We start from the raw sequence: 6,160 nt of genomic DNA, 5'->3' as shown, positions 1-6,160 counted from the left end.
ATCGATTATTTTAAATAAGTACTGAAGGTTGAAATAGGAAGCCATTAATGGTTCCAGCAATTATTAGATTTAATAACGATTAAACCTTGCAGCACTATGAATTGATCACCAGTTAACGGGATTAAGTCAAGGATTATAAATTTGAGTATGGAGGGAATTAGAAGGTGATATCGTAAAATTATAAGATGAGAAATATAATCGGTTACGACTATGAAAACAGTGGGATACTATAAATAATGAATCATTAGGCGTGTGATGAAGTTGTGATCTATTGAACCATATGGGAAGACTGTCCTAAGGTGGGACATAAGACATGAGGATTTTTAGAGATGCTTATAGAGGGAGATATAAATTGTAAAGTATGTTTTCCCCCACAAGTTTTAATTTATTCGAAAAATTATCATGGTAAAGATATGTGAATATTGGAAGTGAAATATGCCCTAAGGGATAACTGTGGCATATCACATAGATAATATAGATATGTTGGGGTCAGTGTCCCGATCATGCATCTGTGATAGAGAATTTACTTTGCTAATTGTAGTATAGACTCAAAAAGGAGTCAAGCCGTTGAGAACGACTAAGGTAGTAACTCCAATAGTAAAAGATTTGTTTTAATTAAGTAGATTCCAACAGCTACATTGAAATATATTATCTTGTGGAGTATTAAGATCAATAATATATTGATCAAAGTCAAATCTTAAGAAATAAAGAAGATGAGAGATTAATGAGAAGGGACATCAATGTAAAGTAACGAATTTATGAATAAAGGATTACGATGGTGGCATAGAAAATGAGTACTATAAAGGATTACTATGAGGATTTATAATTCTTGTATTAACTCAGTTGAATGAAAAGTGATTAAATGAAGCAACTCTTGTGGTAACAGCGGAATAGTGGAGTTGACGTAGAGTCTTATTTATAGTCAGTGACTGCAGCACCAATTATAAACAAGAGACTGCGTAAACTCTTTATCTTGGAAAATTACCTAGTGAAATCTTAAATGACATAAAGACTCATGATTAAGAGGATTATTGCTGATCAAATTCTAAAGGGTAATAATAGATATAAGTGAAGTATTCAAGTTGAGTTGGAAATAAATATGAGGAGCAACTCAAGATTCCCTATAAAGGAGATAACAGGAGAAGTTGAGCATCGAATAAAAGATAATACCTCGCATTTTCTTTTAGTTTGATAAGTGAAATTTTGAGGACAAAATTTTATTTTAAGAGGGGTAGTGTTGTCAAACCCTGCTCTATAAAATAATTATGACGTCATTTACATGCTCAATAAAATGTTTGCATATTTAGGAAGTTCAAGAAATCATTAAAAGACGATATTACCCCTAATGGTACCATTAAATCGATTAAGCCTCGAACTAGTTCAAATAAGAATTTTAAGGTGAAATTAAGAGTTTCATAGTCCATGAATGATTTAAAATGGTGATTTGAAGTTCGATGATCAATTTGGAGTCAAACCGAAATTTTCACTATCCGGGGGCAAAATGGTCATTTGCCACCTGGGGACAAAATGAGAATTTTAGAAAAGATTGGTTTTGGCCCCATTTGACTTATTGGAGTATGATTTGAGTATTGGAGTATAATTTGAGGTTTAGAAGTGAAAAATTTTAATTTTCGGTATAATTTGGAGTATAGGAGTGAAATGATAATTTTGCCACATCGGGGGCAAATCGGTAAATTTTCACCCCTGACACTTGTCAACACCAAGGGATTTTATTCATCATGCAAATGGATAAACATGAGAAATGTGTGGTGGAGAATTAAAGAATTAAAAGTCAAATATTTAAAATTTGAACCAATAAGGAAATACCATGTGTCATGCTTTTATTATTTTATTATTTCTTTATAAAAAGACAAAAAATCAGCCCATTTCTCCCATAGTGATCAGCCAAATCAGAAGAGAAGAGAAACCAAGGAAGAACAAACCCTAGGTGGGAAAAATCAAAGAGAAAGTGTTTGAATTCAAGGATTTGATCAAGCAAAGGTAAAATTTCTTTGATTTTGCTAGTGATTTACCTTACCCATGCATTTTTCCTTAATTTCTATGGTTAAATTACATGTTTTCATGATGAATTCATGGCTGGTCAAAATGGGTAAGGAGAGAGAAAGATGTTGGATTGAATTGATTTTAAGATATGTTAGTGTTTTTAGTTAGTTTAGCATATTTCAAAGCAAAACAAAAAGAAAAGAATCCATTTTCCCCATGAATCTTCATTGGCCGAATCTTCCTTGATGTGTGTGGGTGATAGATTGTTATTATTTCAAGAGAAATGGCTTAGAAAATGATGAATAATGGTGAGAAAATTAAGTAGGAAAAATCATGGTGTTAGTGCACTGTAATGGCCGAATTTTTTCATGAAGAAATGGGAAGGTTTCGATGCTGAAATTAGTGTTATTTGAATAATGTTTGGTGAATTGAGGTATTAGAAATGAAATAGAGCAATTTGGAGCCAAATCGGACATAATTGTCATTTAATCGGGTAATAGGCCGACTTAGGTCAACACCGCATTTAAGCGTCAGTCGGATAAGTTGCATATCATATCATGCATATACACTGAGCCTCAATTGATTTTATAGTGGTCAACCATTAATGTGGTGAATTATATATTGTACATTGTGGATAGGTGGTGAGTAAATTACACTGGTAAAAGTACAGAGATTATGCTTAAAGACTAGGATTAGGAGTACATCGACTCCTAGAATTGTGAGTAAACTTATTATCGTCTTAATAATCTAGAGTAGTTTTATACAATTGTGTGATTTTATAGCAAATGGGTTTAAATGGTAAATTGCTACGTTTTAGGAGAAATTGTGATTTTATAAAATGATTTTATAAATTTTTTGGAAAATTGAATACTGGTTTTGAAAATAGAGTAATTAGAGACTGTCTGCTTGTGTTATAAATTGTGTTTTAAATTATATGGCTTATAGCAATATGTGAGCATGAATGGCAAAGTCGGTATTTGTATCAAAATTATATATACTATGTATTCAGCCTTGAGAGGCTATATTGCGATAAATTGGCATGTCATGCAGATAAGGATTTTGAAAATCAGGTGGTAGATAAAATAATCCATAGTCATTGCAGTGGTGGGGGTTTTCGTGGACTGTCTATGAAAGGGGCACGATAACTCAGTTATAAATTTACCTCCGAGGGAGATGTTGGATGAAGTATCTCCTGAGGTAAAGATTTGAGTGCACTTCACGTGGACCACCGCGTGAGAGTGAGACTCAACCAACACCAAGGAACGACTGTATGTCAGATGCGAAAATATGTTTATGGGTATGGGATATTTAACAGCCTTGGCGATCTCAGTGGGATACATTGACGAAAGTACTCGCGAGAATGATTTTGGCAGGAGCCAAGTTTTGTGAGATACATAAGCCATGCTGATTAATTGAGTAAATAGAATATTCATGTTATGAAACATATATTGAAAAAGAATATTTTAATTCGTCTCCATTTACTCGCCTTTAGATAGTTTAGACGGTGTCTGTTTACTCACTGAGATTTTATAATCTCACCACCTTCCTTTCCTCACATTTCAGGCTCAGGAAATTTCATAGTTAGTTGACTTTAACAAGGACCTTCATTTGGACTTAAATCGGCAAAAGCTGTAAGTTTTTAGCTTCCGATGCATTTTGGTCAGTTGGGGGCCCACGTGTCACTGTAAAAGTAATTTTATACTTCAGTTATCTGATTTAAAGTATGTATGAACATATTTAGCTTTTACACCATGTTTTTGGCGGGTTTTGGTATTTTCAAAAAAAAAATGACGAAAATGCCCCTATGAGCTAGAAAATAATATTTTATTATTTTGATTTGGAAACGACTTATGATTTCTTAAAATACGAGATTTAATAACTGTCGCTCACCAGGGAGATGCGAAAGGTGATGTTAAGCCTTGTGGGGTTCTGATCGGCATTCAGGGTAATGAATGCCTATCGGGACGTCGTGATGGTTGTCATGGGCCCGATGAGAGTTCTGGGTCGTGACATAATGAATTCCATATCCTTATGGGTAATGTATTAAATTACAGTATACACTTAATGGAATCACCTATATAAGTGTAAAGTGAGGCAACTCTTATGAGAATTATGGTAAATTCTTTAAAGTACTTTTGTAACTCCCCATACTTTGATATGTTGGCTAATAAAACTTATCGAATGCCAATTGAGGTTAATTAGAGTGTTTAAAAGTGATGAAGGGTGAAAGGCATAATTTGGAATAAAATATTTTCCACGCGAGGAAATAATAATATTTTTATTAAGGATGAATTAGCCAGATAAAAAGTGATTCAAGAGTGAATCGGGACATAATAAGACATTTTGGATACCAAAGAGACAAGTAAAAATTTTTGAAATAAAATAATATTTTATTAATAAAATATTATTAAAATATTCATATTTTATTCAGTGTCGAATTTTCCATGAAGAATGAATATATGGTCAATCTAAGTGGGGGAGAAGAAGAACGAGGAAATTTTGAAAAAAATGACGTTAATTGGGCTCGCTTGTTTTTATTAAATAAAGCTAGAGCGGGTAAGTCAATATTGAAATATTACAATGATACCGCATTGAAGTATAAACTTGATATTTTATTGATAAAAGTGTTAAAGAAGAAAAATGAAAAGAAATTGAAATTAAAAGACTGTGGGATGATACAATTAAAAAGGGTGAAAACCTTGGAGGGTAAAATGATAATTTTGTCGTTAGTTGGTCCTTTATCCCATGGCTGGTTCTTATCTCTAGCCAAAAGATATTTTCTCCTCCACCTTCATGCTCCCAATGCCATTTTCACCCACCCAACGCCATTTTCATGCTCCCATGCCATTTCACCTTACCACCATGCATTTGAAATGAAAAATAGAGAGAATCGGCCAAGGAAAGAAATGAGAGAAAAGTGAGAGGCTTGCGTAATGAGTTATTCAAAAGTAATTGAAGAAATATCAAGTAGGTCTCAAGATTCAATAAAGATAAGGTAAGGATTTTTGTGTTTTAAGCTCATAGCTGGTTAAATCTTTGGAGAAATAATGTGTGAATAATTTTGTGGCAGCTATGGTGGCCATGGGTGTGAGAAAATTATGAATTTTGCTGGGTGAAATCCAAGCTAAAACCAAGTGGTAAGCTTAATGCTACAATTTGAAGCCTATGATTGGTTTAATATGGTGAGAATGATTGTGTGCAATATGTAAGGTTATTGTGATGTCATGGGTATGGTTGGAAGGCAATTATATTAATTGTAAGCTTGGAAATAATTGAGTGAAAGTAAGGATGATTATTATTGTCATATATGTAGATTATGTGTGGAAATATAAGACGAATTTGAATGAAAATGGCTAGAAAAGGTTAATATGGGTGCTAGAGTCATAATTAAGTTGTCGGTTATTATAATTTAAAGAATTACGCAAGTAAAGGATAAAGGCAACTATGGTAAAAATGTGTCAAGATATAAGTTAGTTGAATAAGGATTCATGATTGAAGGAAAAAGAGAAGTAGAAATGATGTACACTAAAAATATTGAATTTGGATTGTTGCTAGGAAGTACAAAAGTAAAGATAGTAGATTGTGGTGGCGTGTTGGAGGAAATAACGAGCGACCGGCAAATAGAAATAGCTAGATACGCCTCCGAACTAATAGCGATGTAATATCTCGCTATCGTAAGGTGAGTGAACTGTCATTAAAATGTTTTGGGAATAACGTATATGTGTTTAATTGAATCACCTGAAATGTTTTATCGGACTTTTCTTTAAAACGTGCATGGGAACAAGCCCTTGATGAAATGTTTTTATATGTAAAATATGTGATATAATGAAACCATGTGTTCCTATATTATGCGGATATTTGTGTTATGCTTTAAGTGATAATGCTGTATTGAAATACCCCATACTTTGATATAGTGATAAATAAAGTTGATCGAATGCAAATTGAGGTCAATTAAAATGTTTTAAAAGTGATAAAAGACGAAAGGAGTAGTTTAGGATAAAATATTTCGCAAGTGAGAAAATAACAATAAAATAATAATAATTTTATCAGAGGAGAATTTGTGAGATAAAAGGCGATTCAGAAGTCAAGTGAGGCATAATAAGGTATTTCAGGTACCAAGGAGACAAGATAAAATTTTTAAAATATTAATATTTAG

General features: G+C 32.8%; 1 long non-coding RNA gene across 1 annotated transcript in view; it reads left to right on the top strand.

Moving 5' to 3' along the window:
- The window catches only part of LOC108660795, an 8,436-nt gene continuing 4,236 nt past the window's right edge, over positions 1,961–6,160 (top strand). The window contains exons 1-4 of the long non-coding RNA XR_001926483.1: positions 1,961–2,001; positions 3,568–3,635; positions 5,075–5,141; positions 5,560–5,683. This is a non-coding gene — a long non-coding RNA (uncharacterized LOC108660795). The remainder of the gene's footprint in view (positions 2,002–3,567; positions 3,636–5,074; positions 5,142–5,559; positions 5,684–6,160) is intronic.

This window comes from Theobroma cacao, chromosome 2, assembly GCF_000208745.1.
Source record: "Theobroma cacao cultivar B97-61/B2 chromosome 2, Criollo_cocoa_genome_V2, whole genome shotgun sequence".
In the NCBI taxonomy this organism is placed as follows: Eukaryota; Viridiplantae; Streptophyta; class Magnoliopsida; order Malvales; family Malvaceae; genus Theobroma; species Theobroma cacao.
Note: the sequence above shows the minus strand (reverse complement) of the source record. Positions and strands in the feature narration are given on the sequence as shown.